At 39.5% G+C, this 16,579-nt stretch overlaps 1 long non-coding RNA gene across 1 annotated transcript; it reads left to right on the top strand.

Annotated features, from left to right (window-relative positions):
* Positions 1–5,064: 5,064 nt before the first annotated feature.
* Positions 5,065–12,141, top strand: LOC128089803 (uncharacterized). Its single transcript, XR_008210681.1, has 3 exons — positions 5,065–5,164; positions 7,775–8,018; positions 8,341–12,141. It is a non-coding gene; the product is annotated as an uncharacterized LOC128089803 (long non-coding RNA).
* Positions 12,142–16,579: the final 4,438 nt, after the last annotated feature.

The raw sequence follows: 16,579 nt of genomic DNA, 5'->3' as shown, positions 1-16,579 counted from the left end.
TAACATCAATTCAATGATGTGACAATTAAAGTGACAGCTTGTAGCTAATGTCTGCATAAAGAAGTGTAAATTGGTAGTTAAAAACATTGCAAAAAACAAGTTATATCAGCAAATATCAGTTTAAACAGAGATACCTGCATACTGTATTCCCTGGATTCTAATTTTTAATGTCAGTGTGACCTATTCTCTTAAGAATAACATAATACTCAGCCTATCTTTCTGTTTACTGCACTTTATTTAATACAGAATTATGAGGAAAGATAGTATTGTTTATTTATTTATGGCTGTGTTTCACTGGTAAATGGTGATTTTACAAAGCTCTAAATGTTGCATGATCTCAGAAGTACATTTAATGCCCTAACTTTTAAAATTTGAAAAGTATAAAGAATTTTTAAAACAAATTAAAGAAACAAACAGATCGTGACAGTGGACACCAGGACAGGACCTGGACTATTAGATTTTTAAATACCTACTTGCTTGTAAACACCTGTGTACTAAGAGTTTGTTGCCAACAGAAATCTAGGGACTAGAATTTCTTGACCTAAAGATTTGAAAAAATGTAGAATTAAATACTTTTATAGATTTCAGATTTTTTTTTTTTTTTTTTTTTTTGTCTTTAGCCTTTCTAAAAATCTTGCTTGGTGGCCTGCCTACACTTTAACTTAATTTTAACTGATAGAATTGGTCTTCAAGGACCTCAGGCCCCTGAGCCTTTTAATAGAGTCTGGAGCAAGGAAGATAAGCTCTTGGTGCAAGACTGAGTCATAGAAAATTTTAATAATTTGGACATGCATAAGTCCATAGAGCTTCACGTGATGCGTCCACTTCATAAAGTCATAGAGTGGCTTGGGCTAGCAGGGACTTTTAAAGGCCATCTAGTTCAACCTCCCAGTCACAACCCAGGCTGCAACATGCCAGATCAGGTTGTACAAAGGTTATGGCAAGAAGGGGGTGTTTCTGGGCACTGGAAGAGAGCAATTGTCATTCCTGTTCTCAGAGAGGGTAGGGAGGTGGACTCAAGCTCTGTGGGACAGTGATCCTCACTGCAGTGCCTGGAAAGGTGATGGAGGAACTAATGTTGGAAATCATTTCTAAGTGTACAAAGGAGAATAAGATGTTTGGGAGTAGTCAGCATGAACTTATGAAGAAAAATGTTCATCAGATTTTGAAGCAGCTGCATCAAACATGGTGTATCCTTCCTATACTAGTTTGATATAGGCCTGAGGTATTGAAGTAATGTATGTGCTTTACAGTTATCCTCCACTTCTTGGAAAAGAGAATCCAACACATCCATAAAATCACAGAACCATAGAATCATGGAATCATGGAATCATGGAATCATGGAATGGCCTTGGTTGAAAAGGACCACAATGATCATCAAGTTTCAAGCCCCCAGCTGCGTGCAGGGGGTCACCAACCACTACATCAGGCTGCCCAGAGTCACATCCAGCCTGGCCTTGAATGCCTCCAGAGAGCATCCACAACCTTGGGAAACCTGTTCCAGTGTGTCACCACACTCGGGGTGAAAAACTTCCTCCTAATATCTAACCTAAACCTCCTCTGTCTTAGTTTAAAACCATTCCCCCTTTTCCTATCACTATCCGCCCTGTAAGCAGCTATTCCCCCTCCTGTTTATTATGCTCCCTTCAAATACGGGAAGGCCACAATATGCCTTCTCTTTTCCAAGCTAAACAAAGCCAGGTCCTTCAACCTTTCCTCACAGGAGAGGTGCTCCAGCCCTCTGATCATCTTAGTGGACCTCTTCTGAACCCATTCCAACAGCTCTTCGTCCTTCCTGTGCTGGGGACCCTGGGCCTGGACGCAGTACTGCAGATGGGGCCTCACAAGAGCTGAGTAGAGGGGGACAATCACCTCCCTGGCCCTGCTGGCCACCCCTTTTTTAATGCAACCCAGTTGGTCTTCCGGGCTGCAAGCACACACTGTTGCCTCGTGTCCAGCTTCTCATCCACCAGGACCTCCAAGTCTTTCTAAACAGGGCTGCTCTCAAGGAGTTCTTCTCCCAGTCTGTATAAATACCTGGGATTGCCCCGACCCAAGTGCAGCAACCTCCACTTGGCCTTGCTGAACCTCAGTAGGTTTTCATGGGCTCACTTGGCTTTGTCTTGAACTGCTCTCTTGCTTATTATCAAGACCAAATGGTGCCAGCTGGAGAAGAACCTGAAAGGAATAATAGGTTCTGCTTCCTGCTTAGTACCTTCAAAATAGTACGTCAAGGAAATTCTAGGATAATCACATTTTTACCTTTACAAAGCTTCAAAAAAGAGCATTAGTAATGTAATCACTTAGACATTTCAGGCCAACAAACAGCAGTTCAGGAAAAAAAGTCCGTATCTATCCATGCAAATTAATTGAATCAGAATTGACTACAGAGCTTGACGATCCTTTCTCTGACATCATCATAAATAAAGATAACCTGGTCGAAATCAAGGGAAGTAAGAAAACCCATGTAAATATAGGAGACAATACTCCTTTCAGGTCCCTTTTTTTCTGAAAGCTGTGCTCTCTTCATTATTTATAATACACAACGTTTGAACAAGGTACTAACATGTGCAAATGAATACTTATGGAAGGGTATTGATTTACTGAGCCAAAGACAGATGTCAAATACAGATGCAAGCAGAAAAATGGGACATTTCTCTCTGAGCTAGTTTTTTCCCCTTGTGTTATCACCCTCTGATATAAAGTGAGGATACGATACATCTGGAGGCTTTGTTACCAAGGCAATTTCTTACACTCACAAATGTTTATGCTGGAAGAAGTGGATAGATCAGCCATCTGGTGATGGGGTGCAGAACTGCTCATCTTCATGTAAGTGAGATGGACTTGGCCCAGGCTATCTGGAGCCTAGGTTGTGGGTGGCTGTCTGATGGCAAAGTCTAAAGCAGTTTTCTCATAACAAACGAACATTTTAGAAGTAACAAGCCATTCATCGCTGGAGTTGTCATCAGCTATCTAAACTAAGAATTGTTCTGTACCAGGGCTGGAGAGAATGAGAGAGTAAGCAAGTTGGTGCAAGGGAACTCAACACGAGGAAACTAAGCAAGAATAGCTCAACAACAAAGGCATTAATAGGAGATCTGTTTAATAAGATGGAATGAGAAGGGAAATACAGCTATTGAATAAATCTTACATGCCTTCAAATACTATGTTCATGTGGAATCAGACAGAGCCCTAATGGATTTTCCCACAATACATCTGCATAGAAGCAGATCCTGTCCATGCAGAGAAACTCTCCCTTTTTTATTACGTAAGGTGGCATATCACTTCCTTACATAAAAGTACTCTGATCCTAAAAGACATTATCGTAAGAGCTCTTTGTGCACACTAATATAAATCCAAAGCCATGCAGGTGCTGGTACCATGTGGGAGCAGGCTGCAGGTTCCTCTGGCAGAGTGGTGCTCTGCTCTGCAGCTGTGGGATCCATACAGTACAGCACATTTTGAAAGGCAACACTGTACCTGCAGCACAGACAGCCCAGTGCTGCTCAGGTACTAGAGGGCACCATTGACACCTGAAAGTGCAGTGGTATCATGATCAGGATCAATACAAGAACCAAAAAAACGAGGAGCACAAGCATATACTCCTTCCTGCAAAAGTCTTGCAATCTGGCATGTTTCAAGAACAGTATATTTACTGTAAGTAAAATAGTTTGTTCTGGGAAAACTCTTCTGACAACAGTGGAAAGATGTGGTGAATTTTTTGTTCCCCTGGGCCACTGTTGTCCTTGGAACCTCAGAGCTCTAAACAGATGCTTACATTTCGAAGGGTAGAGAAGTAGAAGTGAGATGATTTCTCTTCAATACTGCTTGTTTCTCAGAGATCTCTAAAGCATACTTATTTTAGTAGATAATTTATCTGTACTTTTACTAATGAACACAAAGCAGGTTTTGCTTGGAGGACTCATGACTCTTCCCCTAATTTCAGCTGAACAATTTCAGGAGGAGGAACTGCAAAACATCTGGGCAGTGACCCACACATGCCATGGCTGGGTGTGACAAGAGATCCATACAGTCTTGAGAATTTTGCCAGTGCCACTCTGTGCCACTCTGCATTACCAGGCATAGTATGCAGGATTCTGGGTGGGACATTTCAGTCCTACCTACACCCAGATAACTGCACAGAATAGTTGTGGAGGAAAGATGATAGGCCTTCCTGTCCACAAAGCCTCAGCCATGCCGCGCTGAAAGGGCCACTCAGGTTCACGTCTCTCCTTTATCTGACACCAGCCAGCTGGGAGTGAGGCTGTCTCTGTGAAATGTAGAACAAATGGCTACTGGCAACACGCTCAGATAACTGCCGGAGTTAGTGATTCCTACATTTCAGTATTATAATTTTTATGTGTTAGGAATGATATTAAAATCTCTTAAGTGCATTATGGATTTTTTCCTTCCTGCTGTTATCAAGTCTTCCCTGGTGTGTGAATGATTAGTAATGTAACAGAACTATCTCTACTTTTTTTTTTCCAAATCAATACTGTATCACTGAAATGTGTTCTGAAGCAGGGGAAAAAGAAATCTGTCTCTGTTACAATGAACTAGGATGGAGCTACTAAATACTGCTAGCAATAAACATGAGACTTTTTTTTTTTTTTTTTAAAGATAAAATTCGAACTCATTTCTAATTATGATTCCTGCTGGAAAATCACTGTGCTGACATTCAAATTTCTGTATCTTTTACATGTAACATACCTATTTGTTAACTTAAAAAAACAAAAACAAAATCAGTTGACTATCCTGTGTTTGAATTTGTAAGAGTAAGATGTAATTCTTATTGTATTTCAAAAATAATTTGCATTTTACATGAAAGACAAGGCAGAAATTTTAATTCTAGTAGACACACTAGTGGTAATAAAAAGAGAATGTTCAAATTCAATTTAAAGACCTGCATTTAAAGACCTTACTTAATAATTGTAATATTCACCTTCCAAAGCAATTTGTTATACAAAAGTTTAACTGGGAACAGTTGATGTCAAAATCATTAATGATGCAGTTCAGCATTACAGCTTTCAGCTTCTGAAGATGTTTGTTTGCTTTACTTCCTTTAGGGAAATCCTTGTTGCACGGTATGGGTAGACCCAAGAGTCTCCATGCACAGGATGATCTGTTTGGAGAGGAATATCATCAGTGTATGCCGTGAAAACAGGTAGGGATGGAGAAATCTAGCAGTCCTCTTTATCTAACGAGGCTCAAGGATCATGGAGTCAGAGAACCACCAAGACTGAAAAAGTCCTCTAAGATGTCTAGTCCGACCACCCAACTACAGCCAATATTTTCCTGCTAATCCACATTCCTTAGCATCACATTAAATGTTTCTTGAACACCTTCAGAGATGGTGACTCACAACCTCCTTATGCAGCCTGGAACAGAGGCTTCTTTCTTTCAGAGAACAAATTTTTCCTAATATCCAACTGGAACCTTCCATGGCACAACTTCTCTCTAGTTCTGTCTCTAGTTACGTAGGAGAGAAGGCTGACCCTCACCTCGCCATGACTTCCTTTCAGGCATTTGTTACAGAATGATAACGTCCCCCCCTGAAATTCCTCCAGGCTAAACAGTCTCAACAACTCCCTCAAACTCTCTCAACCACTCCACATCAGGCTTGTGCTCCAGACCCCCACCCAGCCCTTCTCTGGACACACTCCAGGGCCTCAATGTCTTTCTTGTAGTGAGGGGCCAAAACTAAACACTGTACTTGAGGTGTGGCCTCACCAGAGTTGAGTACAGGGAGAGGATCACCTCTGTCTCCTGCTGACAGCACTGTTTCTGATGCAAGCCAGGATGTCATTGGCCTTCTTGGCCACTTGGGTACGCTGCTGGCTCATGTTCAGTGGAGTGCTGACCAACACTCTCAGGTCCATTTCCTCCAATCTTCCAGCCACTTTCCCAAGCCTGTAGCTTTGCCTGAGGTTGTGACCAAAAGTCACAATTGGCCTTCACCCCATTGGCATCAACCTAGAGACCCAGCCTGTACCTGAAGGGTCTTCCTACCCCAAGAAAATCAATAATTATTCCCAGCTTAATGCCCTCGCCCAGGTAATTAATGAAGATGCTAAACAGGAGAGGCCCCAGAACCAGCCCCTGGAGAACACCACCCATGACAGGTCACCAGCTGGATTTAACTCCATTCACCACCACTCTTTGGACCTGGCCATCGAGGTATTTCTTCACCCAGCAAAGACTGTAGCTGTCCAAGCTATCGACTGCCAGTTTCTCCAGGAGAATACTGTGGGAGTCAGTGGCAAAGGCTTTGCTGAAGTCTAGGTAGGCTATGTCAACAGCCTTTCCATCATCCACAAGGTGGGCCACCCAGTCACAGAAGAAGATAAAGTTAGCCAAACAGAAAAAGAGGTAAAATCATGAGCTAATAGACAGCTAGTTGTCAATGGTTTACGGACTGGTTCAGCCCAGTTCCGTGACTGGCAGGGTGGAGGGATTTTGCAAAATCTGCGCCTCCGGAAAAGGGAAACAGGGGACCTCAAAAGAATTAAAAACAGTGGCAACAATCTGAGCAGAAGCAAAGTAATTTACTAAATATAGTATTGGAATGGAAGATAGCACACCATAATGCAGTATAATTAGACTTGAAGCTAATAAATCAAATATAATGAGAGAGAATGTCTGAAAGGCGGATAGGCCTCACCACAATGCCGAGGTGAGATGTGCAGTCCAGTTGAGCAGCAGGGAGACGAAAAACAGCAGAGAAAGAAGAGAACATCAGGTGACCTCGCCAGGAGTTCTATCTGTTCTCTGACCGCCAAACCCCCTGGGGAATGTGGTTCTTCTTCTCTTCCTGACAGGCACCCGGAACTTGAGCATTAACAGTAACTCCCAGTGCACTATACGATGTTATGATGTGGAATGCCAAAAACCAAAAATCACAAAACCATGACACTAGTTAAACAAGGTACTGCCAGGCTCTTTTCTCAGTTAATCACTTAGGAGTCATGCTCTGTGACTTCTTTTCTTATATATAATTGAAATTGTGAGTTTTATGATTGTGAATTGTGTAATAGTAACAGGAGGAAATATAATGAGAATCCCTTCCTCCTCCTTTCATACATTCTTACCACAAACATGTCCCTCTCTCTGGATCATAGTACAGGCACACAACCTCAACAAGCTGCTTGATCCCCAGTTAGTGTCTGTGCCTGACTTGTTACTTACCCTTAGTCCTGTGCCCAACCATCTCTCCTCCCATGGCAGATTACAGCTAGGTGACAAGATCTTGCTCTCCAGTTTCCACTACTGTGTCCTGTTCTTCTGCCATCAGGGACTCCTGCTGCTGGTGGTGCTTTGCTGCCAATTACAGAAAGAGCATTAAAAGACAAGAAAGTCTTAGTAATTCCCAGACAAAGGCCTGTGTATGTTCTTTGGACAGGAAACAGTCTGAGCTACATGGTATAATCTTGTTAGTAAAAACCTGACTTAGAGGTCACAGCAGGGGAAGGCATGAGGAAATGTATATTCTAGAAACTCTTGCAAGAGACAGTTGGCAACCTTTGTTTTGTAGTGCTTCAGTATGCTTAGTTGCCGCTGTAGTAACATATTCTTTATGGATCAGTGCAGTAAAATGTGTAGTGCACTCCTGAAAAGAACTGCTTCACTAGAATTAATTTCTCTCATATTTCCCATGCCTTATTCCTGCTTCAGTCTATGCAGAGGAAGAATACAACCATTATATCAGTAACTGAAAAAATAAAATGTTCATGGATATTAAAAACTCTGAATTTGAAAATTATTTTTTTTCTTCTAGAATTTTCAAAGGTTTCCTAAATACTAAGTGAGCTATACAACAAGACTGTGTGAATCCCACTAGAAAGATGTTCAGCAGCAGTTCAGAAGGGTTCTTCACTGAATCAGCAGTGGACATGGAACAGTCTCCCCAGAGCTGTGTTCATAGCCTCAGGCTTCTGGAGTTCAAGGACAGTGCTCTCAGTTATGTGATCTGATTTTTGGGTGGTGTTGGATGGAGCCAAGCGTTGGACTCAATGAATCATGTGGGTCTCTTCCAACTGAGGGTATTGTGTAGCTCTTAGATTCTGTTTTGTTTTGGTTTTGTTTTTTTTTTCCCACAAATCAGAAAAGCTCCAGGATTGGATTTGTGTATATTGAAAGTTAAACAACAGCAAGGCTGTGTTGGTCATTAGTGTTTACTTATTCAACGTCAGTTCATCTAGAAAAGTAAACCATGTCTCACCTTCATTACAGTTAGTGAAACATCAACTCTGGGACTCCTGACATCATATTATGTACAAAATACAAGTGTTCCTGCAGTGTACCATAGCCACCTGCAGGTAATTTTTGTCTTTCTTTTTACAGAAGAGAAATGAAGAACCGATGGATGATTGCACTTTCAGATGAACTCATCACATGCACCTACCTTTGTCTGAATGTATAATATAGAGTTCTAATTAGTACATATTTGGATGAATATTTTGTATATATGTAACTACTTGCATATTCATATAAAAATTAGTAATTACATTCATCAGATATCTCCATTTTATGCTAACGATTGACCAGAAAGCTGCTAAACAAGATCCTGGGGGTGTGGGACATCTCTTTCCTTGTGCCAACATGGGTCTCACTCCTTTCCCACTGTTTGACTTAAAATATCAAACCACAAGTGAAACCTGTTTGACTAGGTAAGTTTTATGAGTTTGGCCTGTCAAACTAGGTAAGTAAAACAGGTAAGTAAAAATCGAATACAAAAAGATGGTATACAGAGAGTAGAAGCAAGACAGGTAATGAAGAGGGAATATAGACATTGTCTAATCATCTAGGGATGAAGTTAGGAAAGCTAAAGCCCAAGTGAAATTCAGTATGACTAGGGATGTCAAAGACATCAAGAAAGGCATAGGCAAGAACATTGTTGATGAAAGGAAGAATAAAAAAAATGCAGGCCCTCTGCTGAAAGAAATAGAATATCTAGTTACATGGGAAAATGATAAGACAGAGGTACTGAAAGCCTCAAACACAATTATACTTACCATCAGGACTAGCCTTAAGTAATACCAGATTGATAGGGAGAAAAAAAAAGGAGCAAGATAGACGTACTCTTGATGGAAGAGGATCATGTCAAGAAATACTTAAGTGAACTGGGCATACAAAAAGTTCACAGGCCCTGATGGAATACACCCACAGGAAGTAGCTGGCAGATGTCATTTTGAGGCCATTCTTGGAAATCTTTGTTTGATCATGGCAAAAGGAAAAGTACCTGAAGACCAGGGGAAAACAAATGCTACTCCTGTCTTCAGGAAGGTCAAGAAGGAGGACCTAGGGAACTGCATGCTAGTTAGCTTTACCTCAGTCATTAGGAAGGTAATAGAACAGCTAACTTGGAAACCATATCCAGGCACATGAATGATAAGAAAATCATAAGCAGTAGCAAACACGCATCCACTAAAGGGAAGTTATGCTTGATCAATTTAACAAGCTTCTACACTGAGTGGATCAAACTGATGGGTGACAGAAATGCAGTGAACATTGTCTTCCTGGGCTTCAGTAAGGCTTTTAACATTCTTCCCATAAGATTCTTGGATATACATTCTTGATGTGTGGGCTGGATAGCCAAATGTGGGATTGGATGAAAACTGGCTGAATGGCTAGGCATAGAGTGTGGTGGCCAGTGCCTCAAAGTCTAATTAGAAGCTAGTAACTTGAAGAGTACCCTGTGGGTCAGTATTACTCAGTCCTGTTTAACATCTTCATTAAAAATCTGGATGAACAGGCTAAGTGCACTCAGCAAGTTTGCAGGTGATACAAAACTAGGATGAGTGACTTATGTATACGCCAGTCATGCTGCCAACCAGGGGGACCTGGACAGGCTGGAGAAGTTGGCCAAGCAGGAGACTCATACAGTTCAACCAGTATTGCAGTGTCCTGCATCTGTAAAAGAAGAGCTCCAGGCATCAGTGCATTCTGGGAGTCACCCAGCTGGAAAGCAGCCTGGCAGGAAAGGCACTGGGGATCCCCATGGGCAACAAGTTTGTTCCACTGCTGCAAAGAAGGCTGCAAAAAAAGGATGTAAAGAAGGATAATAATATCCTGAGCTGAATTAAGCAAAATGTTGTCAGGAGGTCTACTCATCCTCCCTACTCTGCATTGGTGAGACCACTAATGGAGGAGGATTTGGCTATGCCGTGGCAAGAAGACTGTTTGCAAAAGATCATGTAATAGTCCCTGGAACAGATGTATGAAGATGCACTTAGAGATAGAAATCATAAAGAACTCATGGTCGTAGATTGGAAGGAAATGTTTTTTCTTCCTCCCAGTCTAAAAAAAAGGAAATAAATGAGTATACCATTTTAATCTGGGAGATTTACCTTGCTTTTCCTAATAAAAGTTCTTATTTTATATTTTAGAACCAAAAGCAAAGTCAAGGTAGTTTGATTTGGCAGATTTTAACAAGTTCTGAAGCTGAGATTAGTTCAAAAGCTATAGTAATTAACGGCTGAATTAACACACAAGTGCAGGTTAGCCCAATGGCTACCATGCAATGTATTTGTATTTGTTGTTGAGCCTCCCTGCATTTCTCTTTTGGTGAACAAACACTTGATGGTGCATTACAAACATAAAACCTTTTAAACAAAAGGTTTTTTTTGAGGGAGTTTATATTACCTGTATTCTCTTAAAATTTATGAGCTGGTGGAAAATGCACTTCATAAGCTGAAGACCTGAAAGTCAGGCTCTCTTTTCTAACAACTGCTCTTATTTCATGGAAGGACTTCTCAATATAGTAGCATTTATTATGTGCCTTTGGCTTACCCATTTACCATCTATTCTCCTTAATACCTGCCACCTGTATAGATTGCACAGTGACTATTTTAGAAAGAGAATTTATTTAGTGGTTTAATCCTTGGGTAGTAAATATTAATTAGGCACTTAAATTATTGGTTTTTAAACAGTTTTTTGTGATATGGAGGGCATGTTTTTCTGTCAGTTGCTGAACATTTATTTTAAACATATTAAACTACCACAGGAGTATTCAGTACACGAAAACCTTTTCATGTTTGAGTGGATTAAATTTACAAGTCTAAATTGATGATATAAATTACATTTACATAATTCATTCTTCACAATGGGGAATTTGTTTTGCATGTGAATCTGTTAATATATGCAACTAAGGATGAAAACATAGTACACTATTTTTGCCCACACTGCTAATTTGGACTAAACAGAGTTTATAGACTACTTGAGCTCTTTACCTGCTTGGTTGCTGTATTCTTCTTTCAGTTTCTATTTCACAATTAAGTAGCATGTAAATGTGTTTTCAAATAAAAAAGGCTTTGCTAGATAAACTCAGTGGGCCTTGCTTTGGCTCTTAAGAACATACTAATTCCTAAAAGCTAATATTAGTATTTTATTTATTAGCATAAATAGGAAAAGGCAACAGGGGAGAAGCAAAATAGTTGAACAAAAGACTAGACCCTAATGTTTTTCTTTTTTGATATCAAACATCTGCAAGAAAAACTAAACATTATTTAGTAATAGAATTTGATTTAAGAAGACAAAAATTTTGAAAATTATACCAAGCATCTAGCCAGCCAACTAACACTGAAGTTCTGTGGCTAAATCCCTCTGCCATTTTGAAGCCCCAAATCTCACTGTAATTTTCAGCACCTGAAACCACTTGAACATTTGGCATAAAAATAAATTTTAGCAATTTATTTTTTAAAATCAGACATCTTTATTACCCTAAATACTTGCTTTTAGAAAGTGTGCCTTGTACCATACTAACAACCAGTAATATTCCTAAAAGCTGTGTGTATAAAATGTGCAGCACTTTATATTATACTCAAAGGCCTGATCGTTAGTGAATTGTATTTGTTTAGATGTACTCAAGAAATCACACTCATTTTTCCCTTGTCAGTCACATTATCTTTATCTACCAATGGAAACACTAAAATTGCCTTCTCCTTTCATCCTTTGATCTGTTTGTTTAGTAAAGAGGAAGAGAAACCAAACCCAAATGTGCCTATAAGAAGATAAAACAATGGCAGTCTAGGTGTTTTTTGAGCATCTGAAAATGGTCATTAAGCCGAGACATATTTTTATCCCTTTGTTAATCTCTCTTTCAACACAACATATATATGCAAATTTAATAATTTAAATATAAAATTATGCCATGGTCTTATATTTTTGTTGTTGTAATTAAAGAAATATACATGATTGCTCTTACATCAGATAAACCACTGTTTAAAACGTATATGTTCAAAAGTTCTTGAACTACAATTATTATTATATAATAATTGGTTACAAACAAAAAACAGCCACAATCATCTATGAAGACATAATAAAAGTGAACAAAATTGGACAAACTCATTGCTACTATTTCTCTATCCATTTCAAATGTAAGTGAACTAAAAATACTGCAGGCTTAAGAGGGTATAAGATAACACCTTTCTTCCATGGATCACCAGCCTAATGAGTGCAAAGAACAGTGAGGATACAGGTTAGCAAAAATTTCCATCCTTGAATGTTCTTCTACAATGTCTGAAGAAGTCAGGTCACCATTGTCTTTCCTTGCTAACTTATTTATACACCAGTCTCAATGGGGAATTATTCTCAGGTTTCTGCATGCACTTCCGCATATGGCCTTGCAGGGCCTCCAGCTAGGAACAGTATTTCTTTCAGTTTTTTTCTTTTTTTTTTTTTTTTTTTCCCTCTGGAAAATAGCCATAATATTAACATCAATGAAGTGTGCTGACATTTGCAGTTTAGGAGCATCTCAAAACAGACACTACGTTAAATACAAAGTACATGTATTTACAGCCTAGAATGTTTGGTTTAAGAGCCTGTCTTAAGTAGGAGTCTGTATCCTCCAAAAAAAGACGTAGTGAAAGATCATTCACACCTTTTTAGATCTGGAGAAACCATTATCAGCGCACTTTGTCAGAGTACATTTCAGTTTGGATGATGAGATGATGTGTTCTACCTGAGGGTATTTGTGTGAGGTTTCTCCAGTGCACTCCCACTGTGATACTACTGGTAGTCCTGTGTGAGCACAGTATGGATTTCATGGTTTTGGATCTTGGACCTGTGGTGACCTTGCCAGGACTTGTGCCATGACTTCTGGAAGGGTGAAGGCAGATTTGTACTGCTGTCTTTCTCTTACTCATGGAAGAAGTGATGTCATTTGTCTTTCAGACAGAATTCATAGCTATGGAAATCCAGTCAAGGAAATACATCCCAGAGACTGTAGACACAACCACCAGTAATGTTAATTCTCTTAATAGCAGCCTACATGGTGGTATGTTTTTTATTTGTGACCAAAACAGTGTATGTAATACCCCAATGTTTTAGTTGCCACTGAATGTACAGAATCAAGGCCTCCTGTTTCTCACTCTGTTGCTCCAGAGAGTAGATACAGAAGCATGCAAGAGTTTTGGAGGGAGCACAACCAGGCAGATGATTTTTATTAACTACTCACAACCTGGGACAGGTGGTGAATGATTGCCTTTGTATCACTTGTTTTGTTATGTTTTCTTTCTCTTTTCTTTCACTTTCCCTTAGTGTTTTCAAATATTTTTTATCTTGACGTAAGAGGTTTTTGCTTATACTCTTCTAGTCCCTGATTCCATTAAAGTAGGTAAAGAGAGGAGAGTGAATGATAGGCTGTGTGTGTTTAGCTGATAGCCAGGAATAATGATACAATGAAATTCAGTAACGTATGGTATTGGAAAGGTGAAATTTTTGTTATTACTGAGTGGAATACAGTAATAATGGCATGAGCTATGAGAAACACAGTCTTTAAGCTCTCCAGTGTTACTCATCATGCATGATTCTATCTATATCCTGTTTTTTTTCCTGTTAATAACATAGAAATCATCCAGTGTTGCTCATAAATACTTGCAATCTGAATCTACAAATGTAGCATGTTATTTTTGAAGATTTTAAGGATTTTATTACAATAATTTTCAAGTAATAACTATAGGAGAGTTGCAGTACATGACTCGTTCTGTAAGACTTTCCTCCAGTGATATGCAGAACTGCGGGAAGTTTCTAAGATGGAAGCAAACTTAGGAATTCTAGATGATAATGTTGAAAGGAGAATCCTTTCTGCAGTGTTAAGTCAGATCTTTTGCACTTGAATTTGAGCATGCAGGTCAGCCTAACCAAGGCATAAGGAGTGAGCCTGCTGCAAGTGTGATGGCTGGTGTATGTTGCTTAAATGTATAGACAGATACGTGCTGGTGCCTTCATAACCTCAGAAGTTCTGAGAGTCCTCCATGCTACCTCATACATGAGCATATTTCTTTGGGCACGAGAGGGGAGGCACTAGACAGCTACTCGTGGTTGAGGCTGCAATTTCACTGCAAAGTGCAGGACTTACAGAATGATCCAAAATTTGGCTGAAAGATTTTCAGCGGTCCTGGATAGCACGATAGATGAGTAAGAAGGCTTTAGCTAATTAACAGGAAGAAAGAGGATTTATATCAAGAGTGTAGTAAATGTCCTGTTTAAAATAAACTGCAGGGATGCAATCAAGTGGGGAGTTTTCCTCCAGTTCAGCTGAAGGTGTTTGAACTCAGAAAGTATTTCTGAGTCAGTAAATGTGAAGCATAAGAACATGTTTTAATAATACCAGGGAAAGCACTGACATTAGGCTATCACACAGTACGCAGTAATCCCGCTTTGTATTTCTTTGTCAGGAAGATCTGAAAGGTCCTTCTCTTTCACTCCTGTCTGGAAGGACAGATTGACTCAAACTGGAACTGTTCAAGCTCTTATTTAACAAACTGTAAATAATAAGCACATTCTTTACATGTTTAGAGCTTAAAAAGAGCCCATTGGACAAAAGCTGCTTATTGTATAAATTACCTTTTTGTACAACTTTTGCTCTTTCTCAAACCATACCGAAAACCATACCAGCCTTTCAGTGCTCTGATCCCCTGCATTCTGCTGATGGTTTCTTTCGGTGAGCTGAAATATCAGATGGCTCCTACTCTCAGTAAAACTGTTGGCAATTGGCCATTTGGAATATATAGCAACAATGAGCAAACAGAGGTTTGTCACTAATTGGATTTTATCACACCAAGAGTGATCAAAAGCTGGAAATTTCCTTGGCAGTGGAGTATTTTAAAGAGGCACCCTTGTTTTGGGGCAATGTTATTTGCTGAATAATCCCTACATCTCTCAGTCCCACCTCAGTCTAATTTGCTAAAATACAGCTGCTGCCCTTGTGCCATGTTTGCATTGAGGTGCTCAGACTTCAGCAAGAATCCTCCTGCTCTCTGGCAAATGAGCACATACAAAAATGATGCACAATCAGTCTCACAGTGTTCATAATGCAATGAGCAATGTCAGTATTGGTACTGGAGACTCTTTAGAGAAGCATATGAAAAATGAGCGAGTTTATAAACACTGGACCCTAAGGAAATAATTGGAGATTTGCTCTCTGATCTGTGTAGGAATTGGTAGCAATTGTTGGAAGCACACACGTAAACCCACCGAGAAAAAGTAAATTCAGCATAAGGGCTACTTAAAATATTGATAAAGAAAACTTAGATACAAAAGTTGGTGGAAAGTTTGCATTAGGGTGAAACAAGAGTATGTAGCTGCAGAAGTGTGGATTTCCCAAACTTAATCACAGCTCAGCCCAGCAAAGAATAGCATTCAGAACGAACGCAGATAAATTAACCTGTTACCAGCAGACCTGGTTTGAAGTACAGTCACTCTCCTTAAGGCCATGTCTTTCTTTTCATTTTCCAAGTATAGGGACCAGTGCTGCTCTTCAGACACTTTGTCTTATTGGTCTGTGAATTCCCAGGGTAAAGAAATCTGACTATGAAAAAAGAAAAGACTTAATCAAGACCTCCTGAACCTCCCAACTTCTCAGAAAACGCTTTGTGTTTTCTGTTTTTTTGCTTCTTTTTTTAATCCTATTTAAGTATTACTGTTATTATTTAGAAGAAGGTTGGTGAGAAGAAAGTCTTTGGATGCAGTTTCTCTTCATTTCAAGAGCTGTTTTCATGTTAAGAAGTTAAACTAAATAAACAAGACATGCGTTTTTTTTATACTACTTACAGTTTTTTCAACAAAGCCATTTTTCCTTTTTTTTCTGAGATGTGGATCAGTTGTCTTCTGGAAGCTCCTATGGGATTTGTTGCTCTTATGTAGCAAGACAAAGGGAGTGCTGGAACTCAAAAACCTAAAGAGAAGTGTCCAGCAACCTAAAGTTTTATTTAAGATAGATAAACTAAAGGAGCTGGATCTTGTCAAAAACAGACATATTACCCTAGTGTACAACAAATATAACAAGGAAGGCTTCATGAAAGGATTTTGCTAAAGTAATATTGTTCTAACAAACTAGACTTTGAGTCTACAGGTATGTTTCCCTTGCCCTGCTACTGTTGAACAATATCAGTGTTCCAAAACCAGTGTCTCCTCTGTCTGATCCTGACATTCTTTAATCCTAGAGCTCCCAGTGAAGACCTCTCTAGTCTTCTCTTTAGCATGGACTGGTGACAACAACAGTAGTACTTCCTACTTCTCTCCTTGCTCTGCAGCCAAAGCATGAGGAGCTGACAGTGATACCTTTTATTTTAAAGTGTTG

The sequence above is a fragment of the Tympanuchus pallidicinctus genome, unplaced genomic scaffold (genome assembly GCF_026119805.1).
Source record: "Tympanuchus pallidicinctus isolate F22 unplaced genomic scaffold, pur_lepc_1.0 scaffold4, whole genome shotgun sequence".
Classification (NCBI taxonomy): domain Eukaryota; kingdom Metazoa; phylum Chordata; class Aves; order Galliformes; family Phasianidae; genus Tympanuchus; species Tympanuchus pallidicinctus.
The sequence above is the reverse complement of the archived record's forward strand: the minus strand, read 5'-3'. Positions and strand labels throughout refer to the sequence as shown.